Below are 19,813 nucleotides of genomic sequence, written 5' to 3'. Positions count from 1 at the left end.
TACCACCCTGGGGCGCGCCTCCTGAGCTTGTCACTCCCTCGTGACTCTTCAAGTCTTCTCCCAAACTTTCTAGGGTCCCTTCTGGTCCAGAAAAATTAATCCAAAGTTTTTCCTCCGTTTGGACTCTGTTTGATATTGATTTTCTGAAAAGCCAAAAACAAGCAAAAAAATAGCAACTCGCACTAGGAACTAGGTTAATAGTTTAGTGCCAAATAATGATAGATAATTGCATATAAAACATCCAAGATTGATACTATAATAGCATGGAACAATCAAAATTATATATACATTGGAGACGTATCAGAACCCTAGGCCTTGTTTGTAAGCATTGATATACCGATTTGCTCGTTGTTTGCTACTTGCTAGCTTGTTGTTTTTATTATTTCAAATTACAAAAACCGATATCTACTATACATACTACACTTGTATCACCATCTCTTCGCTGAACTAGTGCACCTATACAATTGACAATTGTATAGGGTGTATTGGGGACACAAAAGATTTCTTTTATTTGATAGTAGGATTGTTTGAGAGAGACCATCTTCATCCTACAAGTCCCATGGATTGATAAATCTTAGGTCATCCACTTGAAGGAAATCTGTTGGTCCTACAAAACTCTGCGCTTGGAGGCCCAACAGAGTTTACAAGTAAAAAGTTGTGTAGTAGACATCAGTTACCGAAGTTGTCGATGTCCTCGTCGTTATTGGCATTGTCGTGCCGTTTAGGGTGGGATCCTCGTCGGCGGTGTTGTCGTTTCAAGTGCCGCCGTTGCTAGCCTGGCCATTGCCTGTGCCACTTTTACGGTGGCCCTTCCGTCGATGCCTGGGGGGTTTTCCGCTTCCACCTCCTTCTTTGGGGGTATCCACCATATAAACATCATATGTGGAGGTAGTGGCTAACTTGGCGGTGTTACAGGTAGCAGGCAGGGATGTAGTGCCCGACGTCTCGTCGACATCTTTATCCATGTCGGCATATTCGTCAGACGCGTACGCCAACACGTCGGTCAAATCATCGATGGTAGCGACTAGGTGGGTGGTGGCTGGGTTTAAAATTCTGACCACTCCAGGTCTTTCCTCGATCTAGTCGTAGATGAAAACTTGATCGTCTTGGACTGACAGACTCTGAATCCGATCTAACATCTTGTTCAACAGCGTGATATCGGCCTCTCCCATCTCTTGACAGTATGTGGGATTTAGTTGAAGTTTGCCCGAAGTTTCACCTAACATGTTCTCGGGGCTTGCGGTGGTCGGATGTGAAGTTTGATCTGACGGGGTGACGCACGGGACCAAGCTTGGGGCTGGATCCGAGGTGTGGACGCCTTCAAGATCCTGCTCTGAGATTGAGTTTGGTGCTACGATGACGGTGTTGGCAAGATCTTTGGTCTGGTCTGACACCCAACCAAAAACGCAAGTTCGCCAAGGGAATCCGCGACATATTCTAGATTGCCAAACCTGATGGTCTGCCCAGAGCAAAGTTCTAGACTTGGCCGAGGTGGCAAGTCGAGTCAGCGTGCAACACGATGCTGCCGAAGGCAAAAAAGATGTCATGAGGAGCTTCTTCCATAGCCAATGTTGTTGTCGATCAAGAGATGAGCCATCGCAACTTTGTGGCCACACAGCGGGACCTTCTTGATTTCTACCTCTGCGGCCTTTAGCATCGCGAAGAGCTCGAGAATTGTCTTATCCATCCCTTGCATATTATAGTTCATCACGAAGCTTTTATAGCTTGGTGGCAGTGATTGAAGAACTCTATCAATGACACTATCATCAGGAAGATTAACTCCCAGTTGAGTCAAGTGATTGTGGTACCCGGACATTCTGAGTATATGTTCACTGACAGAACTATTCTCCTCCATCTTGCAGCTATAGAACTTATTGGAGACTTCATATCTCTCAATTCGGGCATTTGCTTGAAATATTAACTTCAACTCTTGGAACATCTCATATGCTCCATGACGTTCAAAACGTCTTTAAGTCCTGATTCTAAGCCATAAAGCATGGCACACTAAACTATCGAGTAGTCATCAGCTTTGCTCTGCTAGACGTTCATAACATCCGGAGTAGCTCCTGTAGCGGGTCTTGCACCTAGCGGTGCTTCCAGGACGTAATTCTTCTATGCAGCAATGAGGATAATCCTCAAGTTATGGACCCAGTCCGTGTAATTTCTACCATCATCTTTCAACTTAGCTTTCTCTAGGAACGCATTAAAATTCAAGGGAACTGTAGCACGGGCCATTGACCTACAACAACATAGACATGCAAAAACTATCAGGTACTAAGTTCATAATAAATTAAAGTTCAATTAATCATATTACTTAAGAACTACCACTTAGATAGACATCCCTCTAGTCATCTAAATGATCACGTGATCCAAATTAACTAAACCATGTCCGATCATCACGTGAGATGGAGTAGTTTTCAATGGTGAACATCACTATGTTGATCATATCTACTATATGATTCACGTTCGACCTTTCGGTCTCAATGTTCCGAGGCCATATCTGCATATGCTAGGCTCGTCAAGTTTAACCCGAGTATTCTGCACGTGCAAAACTGGCTTGCACCCGTCGTATGTGAACGTAGAGCTTATCACACCCGATCATCACATGGTGTCTCCGCACAACGAACTGTAGCAACGGTGCATACTCAGGGAGAACACTTATATCTTTAAATTTAAGTGAGAGATCATCTTATAATGCTACCGCCGTACTAAGCAAAATAAGATGCATAAAGGATAAACATCACATGCAATCAAAATATGTGACATAATATGGCCATAATCATCTTGTGCCTTTGATCTCCATCTCCAAAGCATCGTCATGATCTCCATCATCACCGGCTTGACACCTTGATCTCCATCATAGCATCGTTGTCGTCTTGCCAACTATTGCTTCTACGACTATCGCTACCACTTAGTGATAAAGTAAAGCAATTACATGGCGATTGCATTTCATACAATAAAGCGACAACCATAAGGCTCCTGCTAGTTGCCGATAACTTCTACAAAACATGATCATCTCATACAACAATTTATATCTTATCACGTCTTGACCATATGACATCACAACATGCCCTGCAAAAACAAGTTAGACGTCCTCTACTTTGTTGTTGCAAGTTTTATGTGGCTGCTACAGGCTTCTAGCAAGAACCGTTCTTACCTACGCATCAAAACCACAACGATTTTTCATCAAGTGTGTTGTTTTAACCTTCAACAAGGACCGGCCATAGTCAAACTCGATTCAACTAAAGTTGGAGAAACAGACACCCACCAGCCACATATGTGCGAAGCACGTCGGTAGAACCAGTCTCATGAACGCGGTCATGTAATGTCGGTCCGGGCCGCTTCATCCAATAATACCGCCGAATCAAAGTAAGACGTTGGTGGTAAGCAGTATGACTATTGTGACACCCAAGTTTTCATTTGGATTTTTCAAAAGATTTTGTTTGACTTGAGGGAGGTGATTTAAATTTTTCTTCAAAAGAACTCTCCCTTTCAAAATATTTTTTTATGGCAAGAGTTTTATTTGGATTCACCCAAGACTTGTTTTTGGTCTTGGAGGTTCTTGCTTTTTATTTGGACTCAAGACAAAGTGCTTTTCATTTGGGGAAAATGACTTTTGAAAATACTCTATAGCTTTTGGAATAATCCTTTACCACTTTCAACAATTCTCTCTTGCCATGGCCTTAGTGCAAATCCACTCTCCTAACCCTTCCCTCACCTTTGGATCATGATTTACTTCAAATCCAGCAAGTTGGACCTCTCCATAAAATTATTTTTTTCATTTAAATCTTATCAAAACAATTTCTGTCTCCTATTCTAGCCCTTGGAGATTTACAAAGGAGCTACCATTTCTGTCTTGATTTTTGCCCCCAAACCTTTTTCCCTTCCTAGTCCTTTGAACCCTCAACCAAGATCCATGAAGATCCACTGGTCTTCAGTTCAAATTTTTCAAACTACACTTGCTGCAAGTTTGGACCAGATTTGTCAAATTTGGTGAAATTCATTCAAATCTTTCTCCAAAAATTCTGAGTAAAATCAGGCAGCCTCTGGGTGCATTGAGTGGTCACCTCACCAAGTTCCAGCCCCAGGAAAAAATTTCTGCTTGCCAAATCATTCTGTCGAACACCTGCAGGGCATTGTCAAAATCAAGTTCAGTCAAGTTCAGTTAACAGTGGCTGAACCACTGTCGTTTTCTTCAGTGTTCGATCTCAATCTCGCCAGTGCCCCGATGTCGCCTTGCTCCCCGTCCTCTCCCCCTTGTCCCTGCGCCGCACGATCCCCTGGAGCCTTGTGGACGTCGGCGACGAGCAGGAGGAGGTGCGCCGCCCCGTGACCGACGCCAGCGGCGGCTTTGCGGCCGCCAGAGAGAGGCGCGGCGCAGACGGCGCCACCCAGCGCCGCCCAAGCCACCGGAGCTCGCCGCGTGGCCTTCCACTCCCCAGAACGCGCTGCCACTCTCGTCGTGAACTGCAGGGCGCGGAGCGCGCTCTCTGCCGTCGTCGTGCCCGTGCGGCCACCCCACCGTGGACCGGCGCCATTACGCCAAGACCAACCCAGTTTAGCAGTGGAACGGCACCAGTAAACCTCCCTGATGCTGCCCAGCCACTCAAACCCCCTGCTCAACCACTGCCTCTCCGTAATCGCTCGCCGGAGCAACCCCGTTCATGGCCACCCCCTCGATCCGCCTATAAATAGAGGCCCCGAGCTTCAACTCAAACCCACACCACCTCTGCACTCCACCAAGACCCTGCCTAGCCACTGGAAGAGCCCCGAGGAGGTCTCCTTCCTCAACTCCGGCCGCCGCGACCCGCCACGGGATCCAGCTCGATTCGCTCCCGTGCGTGCACCTCTGCCTCCCATTTCTTGCCAGTAGCTCTCTAGTGCATCCCTCCTTCTGACCCGCGCTTCAATTCGAGGTTTGCAGCTCACCACCGGAGTTCCCCACCATCACCCGAGCCGCCGTCCGCCGGAGAAAGTGTCGCCATCGACGTGGTGCTCTCCGTCGGTCGAGTCCACCACCCACCGACGCGGAAGGACACGCTGGAGCTCTTGGTACCCTCCGATCTCCCTGACTCGCCGTGGTTCCACGCCGGCGTCCACCGCAGTCTTCGGGCGCCGGCGAGCTTTTTAAACCTAACATGTGGGACCCCCTGTCAGCCTCTCTTCTATTTCCACTCGCGAAACGTTTTCTGTTGGCGCCTTCGGGCAAAATATGTTTTCCCTTTTGAGCTGGCGCGTTCCTTTCCGAAGCGTTTTCTGTTTTCTCAGTTTAAACCCTGGAACTTTTCTGTTTCATTACAGATAAGTCCCTGGACAGAAACCTTTATAACTTTTTTATTAAAAAGTGATTTTTGAGTGATTCTTTTTTTGTCAGTCTTGTATTTTTGTCTATTTTTTATAGTATTTATTTGGAAAAATTTTGGAAAAAAATTTATGCACGCGTTGGTTTTCACGTTAGTGCCCGTTTTCGTATGCCGTAGGTTCCGGAAGAGGTGACGGAGCCGCGAACTTCGCCGAGCTAGACTCCGACTTCTCCGAACCAGGCAAGCATGTTTGAACCTTTGATATGATTGGTGTTTTGCATGTATGCGTGAGAGGTTGTGCGTGGCATATGAGTATCGGTGAGTACCTCGTTGCTTGTGAGGCAACTACCCGCGTGTTCCAAAGTTGCGATGATCTCTGGTGAGAGATGGCCTAATCATGTGGTGACATGATGGGCAGCAAGGTGGTACTGTTGTAGCATACCAGCCTTGCGTCATCCGACAACTTCCGACGTTAACGTGGACGGAGTCACGTTATCGTTCTTTTCCCTTCCGTGCTACCACATGTTTCTTTGCCAGGATACGGTTTAGTAAGTTGGTAACCTCTTTCCGTGTACACACCAAACAGAGGGGCCGGGATGATGGTTCCATGGCCCTGGATTAAAGCCCGTCATCTGGTCAGGGGGCATGGGTGTTTCCGGTTGGGACCGAGAGGGGGGGCACCCCCTTAGAGCGCGCGTATAGAAATTTGATCCCATGCTACGCGAGGTTGTAGCCTCCCCATCTCAAGGTTTTTTTTTGAACGTTGCCGAGGGTGATCCCTGGCTTCGGAATGTTGAATGGGTGTGTACTGGTTAGACGTGTTTCTTCCAAAACACCGTAAACGGAACTAGTCCCCGTGACTACTGAAATCCGTTGGCTGTGGTTAAGTACAAAATCTGCAGAGTCAAATCCTTCCAAGTCATCGTATCCATGATCAAGTAGGGTAATCAGTATATCCATATCTATCCTCGTGGAAATTTTTATCCCCGGTGAACAAGCTCAGGTGGTAACCCAGTTTAATTGTTATTCCTGCGGATGGACTAACCTCATATTTGTTTCGTACTTGTAATAATTTATGATCTCGAGCTACGGAATTATTGAGCTACAATATAAGCCCTTTATGTGATGTCGCTCAGACGTCCGACTGTGGCATGTTTGTCTTTTATTTCTGTTATAAGCCCTTTATGCGGTGTCGCCCCGACGCCCGACTGCGGCATTATTATTCTTGCAGTTTCCTCTCGAGGAGTCATTCAGACCCTCGTTTGGCACCAGTATTACTATTCTTGCAGTTTCCTCTCGAGGAGTCATTCAGACCCTCGTTTGGCACCAGTATTACTATTCTTGCAGTTTCCTCTCGAGGAGTCATTCAGACCCTCGTTTGGCACCAGTATTACTATTCTTGTAGTTTCCTCTCGAGGAGTCATTCAGACCCTCGTTTGGCACCCAGTATTTCTTTTGGGATTTCGGGAGGACTACCGCCCGACTTCTCTGCTATTATTCCCATGCATTATTATCTCTATGTCTGAACGCACCGGTTAATCCGTTCTTCTGCCTCATGTTTACATTTGTTATATCTTATGTCTGAACGGTCTTGCGAGTACTTTCATAGTACTCACCTGGCTTGTTGATTTGGCCAGATGTTGACGAAGGCGATCTCTTGGATGAAGAATTTGATAGTACGTCCGACGCCTAGAGGAGTCCCAGTCAGTCCTGTGCGATCTCGGATACTGGTCACTTGTATTATATACGCTTCCGCCACCCGCAATAAGTCTCCTCGAGCCTCACTCCGACGCTCGAAGAGCTGTAGTCTTCAGGAGTCATATCACCCGCTTCGCAGTGATATTTCCACCTCCGTTATTATCGTGAGTTAGTAGTTATGCCACCCTATCCGCCGTCTTGTTTTATCGGCGTGCATGTAATAAATTGTTGGGCAGTCCCCGCTCAACCTTGTATTATATTCAGTACTCCTGGTATTTTTTTCTTCTGTGACCAAGATATTGTCTACCAGTGAGAAGGATTTCTTCTTTACTGGTCCGTAAAAGGGATCGGTCTCTCAATAATTATTTTATTGAAAAACCGGTCGTGACAAGCTTGGTATCAGAGCCAGGCTGACTGTAGGAAGCCACTAGGTGCGATCGCTAATCGGTTATTAGCATCTTTTGTGCTTTTTCAGCATTTTGCAATTGTAGCTATTTTCTGTTGGTCATCATAAATTTATGACATGACTACTCAGAATTTTTGCCTACTTTTGTAGATGGCTGGCAGCAGCTGTGAGACTCGAGTGTTCACGAACGTGCCCGAGGGGTTTGTCAAGCTCCTCGTCTCCATCACCAAGCTCGCGATCGGGCCAGCGGCTCGTCCGGAGTTCACGCTTTACCAGCACAAGCTCAGCGACGACGTGTCTATGCACCAAGCTGTGGTGCAGTTCAAGGGAGGACGTTCTGCAGCTCGCCACTTCCGTTTTGTGGGAAGAGCCATGCCTACGGAGAGGCATGCCATGCAGATGGCTGCCCGTGAGGCGATAGCTCGTCTTCGGGACATCCTTACTACGATGAAGACTCGTCGCTACCGCTACCTCCCATGCCATGTGCCATACACCAGTCACTATTCATTCGCCTGCCATCGGGGAGAACGAGATGGAGCCATCGAGATGGTTGTGGAGTATCTCAAGGCTCTGGAGGAGTCTTTCGACAACCTCGTGGACGATCTTGTGGCTGCCCGCATGGACTTAGTCCGGGGCGGTCCTGCCAGCAGGAAGGAGCTTCTTCACACAGCACCCCTCTGACATTCGTTTCGTCCTCAGCATCTTATGCACCGGCCGTTTTGGCCACTGCTCACCGTTTGCCTACCACTGAGGAGTTCGACAGAGTCATTGCTCCTATTCCAGTCAGAGCTGCACCGCCTGCCGCACCCGCACTACCACCAGTCGCCCCCGCGCCATCACCGCAGCGCAGCGTTACGCGCCAGGAGCCAGCTAGAGAAGAGGTGGAGGTTGATTCTCTTGGACCGCTGAGTCTTGCCCTCGGCAAGGGAAAGGAAATCTTCACCATCTCCGACTGAGAGCGCCGAGTAGCCGCGCGTTATGTCTACTTGTATGATGTGTTTTCTCTGTACGCTAGTTTGTATTGGTGTGTTTGCTGCTTTCCGGAGGAGTACGCTAGTCTAAATAACATGTCAGGAATGTGTACGCGCATCCTGAGTGATGTATCGTGTGTTTGCTTTTCGCGTGTAAGATATAAACTAAGCAGTTCTTCTCCGTGCAAAATCGTTTATGTTTTCTTGAAAATCTTGAGATCTTTAAATTGTTGCCTTTGCAAGATTTTCCTTGTACTACACAGTTCTTCTCATGGGTTTTGCAACATAATACCCCAGACTGGAAAAATGTCTCGCCCGTGGACTCGCTCCATGCCCAATCAGCCAGAAGAAGTTTATGGGACACAGACTAGCAACAACTTCACCCAGGGACAGTCCAGTCAACAAGACAGCGAAGCAGCCTTGTCTCAAGTATGCCGTCTCTTCGAACAAAGCCAGCAACAACACCAAGAGATGATGAATCATGTCATCAATATGGGAAACCACCGTGAACCCTATCAACCTCATTCCAAGTTATCTGAGTTACAGAAGACTCGCCCTTCAACTTTTGCTCACACTGATAGGCCGCTGGAAGCCGATGACTGGCTTCGTGATATCGAAAGGAAGCTAATTATTGCTCAGTGTTCAGATCATGAGAAGGTGCTTTATGCACCACACTACCTTACTGGAGCAGCTGCAGCATGGTGGGAAAACTTCCTACACATGCATCCCAGTGAACACAACATCACCTGGGAAGAGTTCAAGGAAGGCTTTCGTGGAGCACACATCCCCAGGAGCATCATAAAAATCAAGAAGAGAGAATTTGATGACCTGAAGCAGAGAGGCATGTCAGTGACAGAATACAATGGTCAGTTTACCCAGCTATCCCGTTATGCCTACGACGAGCATATGACTGAGAGCAAGAAGATGGAAAAATTCCTGGACGGTCTGGCACCAGCCCTAAGATGCCAGCTGGTGGTGCACACTTTCCCGGATTTCAAAACTCTGGTTGACAAGGCCATTACCTTGGAGAATGAGCGCCGTAGTCTGGAAGATCTCCGTAAGCGAAAGAGGGACCAGACGAATCTTGCTCGCAACAACCGAAGCAAGACTGAGGTTCCAAGGACAGAAGCAAGGTGATCCACGACTACTGATCCAAGGCCCGTCAGACAGTTTCATGCCAGAGACAAGGAGTACACGTACCGTCCAAGGGTCACCTGCTATGCTTGTGGAGAAGAAGGGCACTATGCTAAACCATGCCCAAAACCAAGGAACTCCGCCCCCAAGCCAAATAATGGTGGAAACAATCCAGCTCCCAAGCGCAACAATTTCAATCCCAACAACAACCACAAGAAGGGTCACCTGAACCATGTGACCAGGGAAGAAGCGCAGAATGCCCCAGACATCGTGCTCGGTACGTTCCCTGTCAACACAGTACCCGCCACGGTTTTGTTTGATTCTGGAGCTTCCCATTCGTTCGTTTCGAAGAGTTTTGTTTTGCAACATGGTTTTACGATACTTCCCTTGGAAAAATCTATGATCATCAAGTCCCCCGGAAATAAGCAAATCGCTCAGAGTTACTGCCAAGGAGTAATCATTGAGTTCGAAGGACTGCAGTTCCAAGCAAATCTCATCGTATTGGAAAATAAAGGACTGGATGTCATTTTAGGGATGGACTGTTAACCACCAACAAAGCATTCATTGACTGTTTCAATCGGACCGTGATTCTCACTCACCATCATGGCAAGAAAATAAAAGTTACAGCTCAGGAGAGACCACGGTCACAGCAACCAAAGCTGAACAAAGTGGACATTTCAGAACTGAGAAAAGTTCCAGTGGTATGCAAGTTTCCTGACGTATTTCCTGAAGAACTACCAGGCATGCCACCAGACCGAGAGATAGAGTTCAGCATCGAACTAGCACCTGGCACCGCTCCCATCTATAAGAAGCCTTATAGAATGGCACCCTCGGAATTGGTGGAGTTGAAGAAGCAGATAAAGGAATTATTGGACAAAGGATTTATTCGAGCCAACTCCTCACCATGGGGTTCGCCAGTGTTCTTCGCCAATAAAAAGGATGGGACACTAAGACTGTGTATAGACTATCGAGCGCTCAATATGGTCACCATCAAAAACAAATATCCGATGCCACGGATAAATGATTTGTTTGACCAGCTCGCACAAGCCAAGGTGTTCTCAAAAATTGATTTGAGATCGGGATATCATCAACTGAAAGTACGGACAGAAGATATCCCAAAAACATCATTCACCTCCAGATACGGATTATATGAATTCACAGTGATGCCTTTTGGTCTAACAAACGCCCCCGCATATTTTGTCCACCTCATGAACAAAGTGTTCATGAAATTCATGGACAAATTTGTTGTGGTGTTCATTGACGATATTCTGGTATACTCAAGGACACCGGAAGAGCATGCTGAGCATCTCAGGATTGTTTTGGGAGAATTGAGGAAACATCAGTTGTATGCCAAATTTAGCAAGTGTGAATTTTGGCTAAGACAAGTTGGTTTCCTAGGACATATATTGAACCAAGAAGGCATGGCCGTAGACCCAGAAAAGGTCAAAGCCATACTTGACTGGAAGCCACCCGCCAACGTTACAGATGTGCGGAGTTTCCTGGGAATGGCCGGATATTACAAAAGATTCATTGAAGGATTCTCCACTGTGGCAAAACCAATAACACAATTGCTCAAGAAAGACAAGAAATTTGTATGGACGGAAGCATGCGAGAAAAGCTTCCAAGAACTCAAGAAGAAGCTGACAACCGCACCGGTCTTAACCGTGCCAGACATACACAAGAGTTTTGAAGTATATTGTGACGCGTCCCGAAAAGGCCTCGGATGTGTACTAATGCAGGATGGCAAAGTTGTCGCATATGCCTCCAGGCAGCTGCGACAACATGAGGAAAATTACCCAACACATGATTTGGAGCTAGCAGCAGTCATACATGCACTCAACGAGTGGAGGCACTTTCTATTGGGAAATCGCTGTGAAATATATACGGACCATAAGAGCCTCAAATATATTTTCACACAGCCAGAGCTAAATTTACGCCAACGACGCTGGTTGGAATTGGTCAAGGACTATGATGTCGGTATTCACTACCATCCAGGGAAAGCAAATGTAGTGGCTGATGCCCTTAGTCAAAACCCCAGCCCGGACAAGGACGGTCCGCAAAACTTGAGGCCTGAGTTTCAGCAAGAGTTCGCTAGGCTCAACATGGTGTTAGTCCCTGAGGGCACCGTATCAAATCTGGAGATACAACCCACCCTAGTGGAACAAATCAAGAAAGCTCAACAGGGACATCCCAGCATCGAAGGTATAAAGAAGAAAATGAACCTTGGTAAGGCTTCAGAGTTCGTCACAGACAGTGAAGGAATATTATGGTACGGAGATAGACTTTGCGTGCCTAACATTGAGGAACTCAAGCAACAAATCCTAACCGAAAGCCACACCGCTCCATACTCGATCCATCCCGGAGGAACCAAAATGTACAAGGACATTCAGGAAAGATTTTGGTGGCACGGTATGAAAAGGGATATAGCCGCATTTATTTCTTGTTGCGATTCATGTCAGCGCATCAAGGCCGAGCATCAAAAGCCAGCAGGGCTACTCTAGCCAAACAGGATACCGGAGTGGAAATGGGATGAAATAGGAATGGATTTCATCGTCGGACTACCCCGATCACAACGCGGAAATGTCGCCATATGGGTCATCACAGACCGACTAACCAAGGTTGCTCATTTCATTCCCGTGAAGACTACCTACTCCACACAAAGACTGGCCAAGCTTTATCTCTCCCGCATAGTTTGCTTGCATGGAGTCCCAAAGACTATAATATCCGACCGAGGCACGCAATTTGTCTCCAAATTTTGGGATCACCTGCAACAAGCTCTGGGCACGCAGCTAGCTTTCAGTACAGCGTACCACCCTCAGACTGATGGACAAACGGAACGTGTGAACCAAATCCTAGAGGATATGCTGAGAGCCTGTGTGCTCACCTATGGGTCCAGTTGGGAAGAGAGTTTACCATATGCCGAGTTTGCTTACAACAACAGTTACCAAGCCAGCTTGCAAATGGCACCCTTTGAAGCATTGTACGGACGGAGGTGTCGTACCCCACTAAATTGGTCAGAAACAGGTGACAGTCGTATCTTCGGCCCAGACATGCTTAAAGAGGCTGAGGAGAAAGTTAAGCAGATCAGGGACAGACTCAAGACAGCGCAGAGCCGACAAAAGAGCTACTACGATCAAAAACATCGTGAGGTCAGCTTTGAACCCGGTGATTCCGTATACCTACGAGTGTCTCCTATGAGGGGTCTGCAACGGTTCAAAATTAAGGGGGAGCTAGCCCCGAGATTTGTTGGACCATTCCGTATAATCGCACGAAGAGGCACAGTGGCCTACAAACTAGACTTACCCAAGGAGCTGTCTGACGTCCATGACGTGTTCCACGTCTCTCAACTGAGAAAATGTGTGAGTAACCCGGAGAAGCATGTATCTCATGAGAGCATTGATGTACAACTAGATCTCACCTACAAAGAGCGGTCGGTAAGAATATTGGAAGAGTCTGAAAGGAGGACCCGTTAGAAAACGACAAAAAATTTCAGGGTTCAGTGGAGCAACCACACTGAGGATGAAGCTACATGGGAAAGGGAAGCTTTTCTCCAGGCAGAGTATCCATATCTATTTAAGGATCAGCAAAAATCTTGAGGACGAGATTTTTCCTAAGGGGGTAGGTGTTGTGACACCCAAGTTTTTATTTGGATTTTTCAAAAGATTTTGTTTGACTTGAGGGAGGTGATTTAAATTTTTCTTCAAAAGAACTCTCCCTTTCAAAATATATTTTTTTTATGGCAAGAGTTTTATTTGGATTCACCCAAGACTTGTTTTTGGTCTTGGAGGTCCTTGCTTTTTATTTGGACTCAAGACAAAGTGCTTTTCATTTGGGGAAAATGACTTTTGAAAATTTCTTTGAAAATACTCTATAGCTTTTGGAATAATCCTTTACCACTTTCAACAATTCTCTCTTGCCATGGCCTTAGTGCAAATCTACTCTCCTAACCCTTCCCTCACCTTTGGATCATGATTTACTTCAAATCCAGCAAGTTGGACCTCTCCATAAAATTATTTTTTTCATTTAAATCTTATCAAAACAATTTCTGTCTCCTATTCTAGCCCTTGGAGATTTACAAAGGAGCTACCATTTCTGTCTTGATTTTTGCCCCCAAACCTTTTTCCCTTCCTAGTCCTTTGAACCCTCAACCAAGATCCATGAAGATCCACTGGTCTTCAGTTCAAAATTTTCAAACTACACTTGCTGCAAGTTTGGACCAGATTTGTCAAATTTGGTGAAATTCATTCAAATCTTTCTCCAAAAATTCTGAGTAAAATCAGGCAGCCTCTGGGTGCATTGAGTGGTCACCTCACCAAGTTCCAGCCCCAGGAAAATTTTCTGCTTGCCAAATCATTCTGTCGAACACCTGCAGGGCATTGTCAAAATCAAGTTCAGTCAAGTTCAGTTAACAGTGGCTGAACCACTGTCGTTTTCTTCAGTGTTCGATCTCAATCTCGCCAGTGCCCCGATGTCGCCTTGCTCCCCGTCCTCTCCCCCTTGTCCCTGCGCCGCACGATCCCCTGGAGCCTTGTGGACGTCGGCGACGAGCAGGAGGAGGTGCGCCGCCCCGTGACCGATGCCAGCGGCGGCTTTGCGGCCGCCAGAGAGAGGCGCGGCGCAGACGGCGCCACCCAGCGCCGCCCAAGCCACCGGAGCTCGACGCGTGGCCTTCCACTCCCCAGAACGCGCTGCCACTCTCGTCGTGAACCGCAGGGCGCGGAGCGCGCTCTCTGCCGCCGTCGTGCCCGTGCGGCCACCCCACCGTGGACCGGCGCCATTACGCCAAGACCAACCCAGTTTAGCAGTGGAACGGCACCAGTAAACCTCCCTGATGCTGCCCAGCCACTCAAACCCCCTGCTCAACCACTGCCTCGCCGTAATCGCTCGCCGGAGCAACCCCGTTCACGGCCACTCCCTCGATCCGCCTATAAATAGAGGCCCCGAGCTTCAACTCGAACCCACACCACCTCTGCACTCCACCAAGACCCTGCCTAGCCACTGGAAGAGCCCCGAGGAGGTCTCCTTCCTCAACTCCGGCCGCCGCGACCCGCCACGGGATCCAGCTCGATTCGCTCCCGTGCGTGCACCTCTGCCTCCCATTTCTTGCCAGTAGCTCTCTAGTGCATCCCTCCTTCTGACCCGCGCTTCAATTCGAGGTTTGCAGCTCACCACCGGAGTTCCCCACCATCACCCAAGCCGCCGTCCGCCGGAGAAAGTGTCGCCGTCGACGTGGTGCTCTCCGTCGGTCGAGTCCACCACCCACCGACGCGGAAGGACACGCTGAAGCTCTTGGTACCCTCCGATCTCCCTGACTCGCCGTGGTTCGACGCCGGCGTCCACCGCAGTCTTCGGGCGCCAGCGAGCTTTTTAAACCTAACATGTGGGACCCCCTGTCAGCCTCTCTTCTATTTCCCCTCGCGAAACGTTTTCTGTTGGCGCCTTCGGGCAAAATATGTTTTCCCTTTTGAGCTGGCGCGTTCCTTTCCGAAGCGTTTTCTGTTTTCTCAGTTTAAACCCTGGAACTTTTCTGTTTCATTACAAATAAGTCCCTGGACAGAAACCTTTATAACTTTTTATTAAAAAGTGATTTTTGAGTGATTCTTTTTTTGTCAGTCTTGTATTTTTGTCTAGTTTTTTATAGTATTTATTTGGAAAAAATTTGGAAAAAGTTTTATGCACGCGTTGGTTTTCACGTTAGTGCCCGTTTTCGTATGCCGTCGGTTCCGGAAGAGGTGACGGAGCCGCGAACTTCGCCGAGCTAGACTCCGACTTCTCCGAACCAGGCAAGCATGTTTGAACCTTTGATATGATAGGTGTTTTGCATGTTTGCATGAGAGGTTGTGCGTGGCATATGAGTATCGGTGAGTACCTCGTTGCTTGTGAGGCAACTACCCGCGTGTTCCAAAGTTGCGATGATCTCTGGTGAGAGATGGCCTAATCATGTGGTGACATGAAGGGCAGCAAGGTGGTACTGTTGTAGCATACCAGCCTTGCGTCATCCGACAAATTCCGACGTTAACGTGGACGGAGTCACGTTATCGTTCTTTTCCCTTCCGTGCTACCACATGTTTCTTTGCCAGGATACAGTTTAGTAAGTTGGTAACCTCTTTCCGTGTACACACCAAACAAAGGGGCCGGGATGATGGTTCCATGGCCCTGGATTAAAGCTAGTCATCCGGTCAGGGGGCATGGGTGTTTCCGGTTGGGACCGAGAGGGGGGGCCCCCCTTAGAGCGCGCGTATAGAAATTTGATCCCATGCTACGCGAGGTTGTAGCCTCCCCGTCTCAAGGTTTTTCTTGAACGTTGCCGAGGGTGATCCCTGGCTTCGGAATGTTGAATGGGTGTGTACTGGTTAGACGTGTTTCTTCCAAAACACCGTAAACGGAACTAGTCCCTGTGACTACTGAAATCCGTTGGCTGTGGTTAAGTACAAACTCTGCAGAGTCAAATCCTTCCAAGTCATCGTATCCATGATCAAGTAGGGTAATCAGTATATCCATATCTATCCTCGTGGAAATTTTTATCCCCGGTGAACAAGCTCAGGTGGTAACCCAGTTTAATTGTTATTCCTGCGGATGGACTAACCTCATATTTGTTTCGTACTTGTAATAATTTATGATCTCGAGCTACGAAATTATTTAGCTACAATATAAGCCCTTTATGTGATGTCGCTCAGACGTCCGACTGTGGCATGTTTGTCTTTTATTTCTGTTATAAGCCCTTTATGCGGTGTCGCCCCGACGCCCGACTGCGGCATTATTATTCTTGCAGTTTCCTCTCGAGGAGTCATTCAGACCCTCGTTTGGCACCAGTATTACTATTCTTGCAGTTTCCTCTCGAGGAGTCATTCAGACCCTCGTTTGGCACCAGTATTACTATTCTTGCAGTTTCCTCTCGAGGAGTCATTCAGACCCTCGTTTGGCACCCAGTATTTATTTTGGGATTTCGGGAGGACTACCGCCCGACTTCTCTGCTATTATTCCCATGCATTATTATCTCTATGTCTGCACGCACCGGTTAATCCGTTCTTCTGCCTCATGTTTACATTTGTTATATCTTATGTCCGAACTGTCTTGCGAGTACTTTCATAGTACTCACCTGGCTTGTTGATTTGGCCAGATGTTGACGAAGGCGATCTCTTGGATGAAGAATTTGATAGTACGTCCGATGCCTAGAGGAGTCCCAGTCAGTCCTGTGCGATCTCGGATATTGGTCACTTGTATTATATACGCTTCCGCCACCCGCAATAAGTCTCCTCGAGCCTCACTCCGATGCTCGAAGAGCTGTAGTCTTCAGGAGTCATATCACCCGCTTCGCGGTGATATTTCCACCTCCGTTATTATCGTGAGTTAGTAGTTATGCCACCCTATCCGCCGTCTTGTTTTATCGACGTGAATGTAATAAATTGTTGGGCAGTCCCCGCTCAACCTTGTATTATATTCAGTACTCCTGGTATTTTTTTCTTCTGTGACCAAGATATTGTCTACCAGTGAGAAGGATTTCTTCTTTACTGGTCCGTAAAAGGGATCGGTCTCTCAATAATTATTTTATTGAAAAACCGGTCGTGACAACTATTGGCACCCACAACTCATTGTGTTCTACTTGTGCATATAACATCAACGCATAGACCTGGCTCGAATGCCACTGTTGGGGAACGTATTTCAAAAAAATTCCTATGATCACACAAGATCTATCTAGGAGATGCATAGCAACGAGACGGGAGAGTGTGTTCACGTACCCTCGTAGACCGAAAGTGGAAGCATTTAATAACGCGGTTGATGTAGTCGAACGTCTTCACGATCCAACCGATCCAAGTACCGAACATACGGCACCTCCGTGTTCAGCACACGTTCAGCATGATGACGTCCCTCGAGCTCTTGATCCAGTTTAGGACGAGGGAGAGTTCCGTCAGCACGATGGTGTGGCGATGGTGATGATGAAGTTACCGGCACAGGGCTTCGCCTAAGCACTACAACGATATGACCGAGATGTTAAACTGTGGAGGGGCACCACACACGGCTAAGAGATTGTCTGTTGTTCTTTGGGGTGCCCCCTGGCCACGTGTATACACTACAAAAAAAGACACATCCGTGACATTTTGGGCCGAACGGAAATTTTTTCTGTCATACATATGACACTTCTATGACGATAATTGTGACAAAACCCGGTATCATCATAGATGTGGTGGGCTCCTACTTCTATGACAAAAATTCATGACAGAAAATGGGCTTTTCGTCCTGGGCGGGCCGGAGACGCAGCTGCATGACATTCTTTGGGCCGTCCATGACGGAAAAAACCGTGGTAGAAGCAAGGGGGAGGAAAATTTCGGGGAGTTCCCGGTTACGGTGGGAGGTCGGGGGCCGAGCGATGCGCGTTTCTCTCGTACACGTACACGCGTGTGTGCGAGGCATTGGCTCTAACTGAACCCGAGCGAGGCGTTGGGCTCTAACTGAACCCGAGCGATTGCACTGTAGGCTACGCGTTACTGAACCCGAGCGATCGATCGATGGCTGTTAACTGAACCCGATCGAGCAATTCCTTCGCTACTGTTGCTAACTGAAGCCGATCGATTGGATGAACAGTGAGTGTTGCGGGGGGAGGGGGTTGGATGAACAGTGAGCGGTGACATTGCCTCTGGATGAACAGGACCCCGTGGTGTGGTGGAGGGCTGGATGAACAGTAGATGGTGGAGGGGTGCTCGTGGAAGGGTGGTTCAACAGGACCCCGTGGTGTGGAGGGCTGGATGAACAGTAGACGGTGGAGGGGTGCCCGTGGAGGGCTGGTTGAACAGTAGCCGGTGGAGTAGCGCGCAGTGGAGGCTGGATGAACAGGAGCCCGTGGAGGCTGGAGGAGGTCGACGGTAGCCCGTGGAGGCTGGAGGACGTCGACGGTGGAGATGAACAGTATCCCGTGGAGTCCTGTTTTGCGGTACGCCACACCCCTCCCGATGAACAGGACCCCCGTTTCGACCGTAGGAGGTCCGTTTCGTCCGTTTTGCGGTACGCCACACCCCTCCCGATCAACAGGACCCCCGTTTCGACCGTAGGAGGTCCGTTTCGTCCGTTTTGCGGTACGCCACACCCCTCCCGATCAACAGGACCCCCGTTTCGACCGTACGAGGTCCGTTTCGTCCGTTTTGCGGTACGCCACACCCCTCCCGATCAACAGGACCCCCGTTTTGACCGTATGAGGTCCGTTTCCTCCGTTTTGCGGTGCGCCACACCCCTCCCGCTCAACAGGACCCCATTCCGAACGTAGGAGGTCCGTTTCCTCCGTTCTGCGGTACGCCAGGCCTTGTTTCCATCGCCTATTCCGTCCAAGCCCTCCCGATGAACACGACCACGCATTCTGTTCTGACCCAGCCGGTTGGCTCCCACGCGTTCTGTTGCCTCCCAATGAACACGACGCATTCCGTTGCCTCCCCATGAACACGACACATTCCGTTGCCTCCCCATGAACACGACGCATTCCGTTGCCTCCCCATGAACACGACAACGATGTTGTTTCTCCGTTCCGACCCAGCCATGTACACGAGCCCTGGCCGTACGTATGCGCGAGTAGGCGTTCGATACCCTGCCCGTATGTACACATACGTGGCCGTATTTTCTTTCTTGCACCCTGGCCGTTGTACGTACGTGTACATGCTACGTGCGCGCCTCTACTACGACACGTGCGCGCCTCTACTACGACACGTGCGCGCCTCTACATCGACCAGTATGTACGTACACGTTCGCGGCCAGAATGACAATGCTACGTACGCTTCGACCAGGTGGGTCCCGACTGTCAAGCAATTCCTTGCCTGCGAAGATGTACCTGGTGGGTCCCAGCAGTCAGTGGCGTGAATCGTTTTGTTTTTTTTGCCCGAACGCTCTTCCTTGCGTGTGAAGGTGTAGCTGCTGGGTCCCAGCAGTCAGGGGGGAATCTTTTTTTTGCCCGGACGCACTTCCTTGCGTGCGAAGGTGTAGCTGGTGGGTCCCAGCAGTCGGGGGGCGAATCGTTTTTTTTACGCACTTCCTTGCGTGCGAAGATGTAGCTGGTGGGTCCCAGCAGTTAGGGGGCGAATCGTTTTTTTCGGACGCACTTCCTTGTGTGCGAAGATGTAGCTCGTGGGTCCCAGCAGTCAGGGGGCGAATCATTTTTTTTCATGAAATACGGTGGCCCGTCCGGTGGGTCCCCACTGTCAGGTGGAGGAATAATTATTTTGCGCGTAATAAGGGGGCACTTCCCTGCGGCTGCCGTGGACCCAGCTGTCAGCCTCTCCACATACAGTGCACGTCCGATGGAAGTCGTTCCTTGACCA

Source organism: Aegilops tauschii, chromosome 7, assembly GCF_002575655.3.
Source record: "Aegilops tauschii subsp. strangulata cultivar AL8/78 chromosome 7, Aet v6.0, whole genome shotgun sequence".
NCBI classification, from domain to species: Eukaryota; Viridiplantae; Streptophyta; class Magnoliopsida; order Poales; family Poaceae; genus Aegilops; species Aegilops tauschii.
This window is presented reverse-complemented; position numbering follows the sequence as displayed.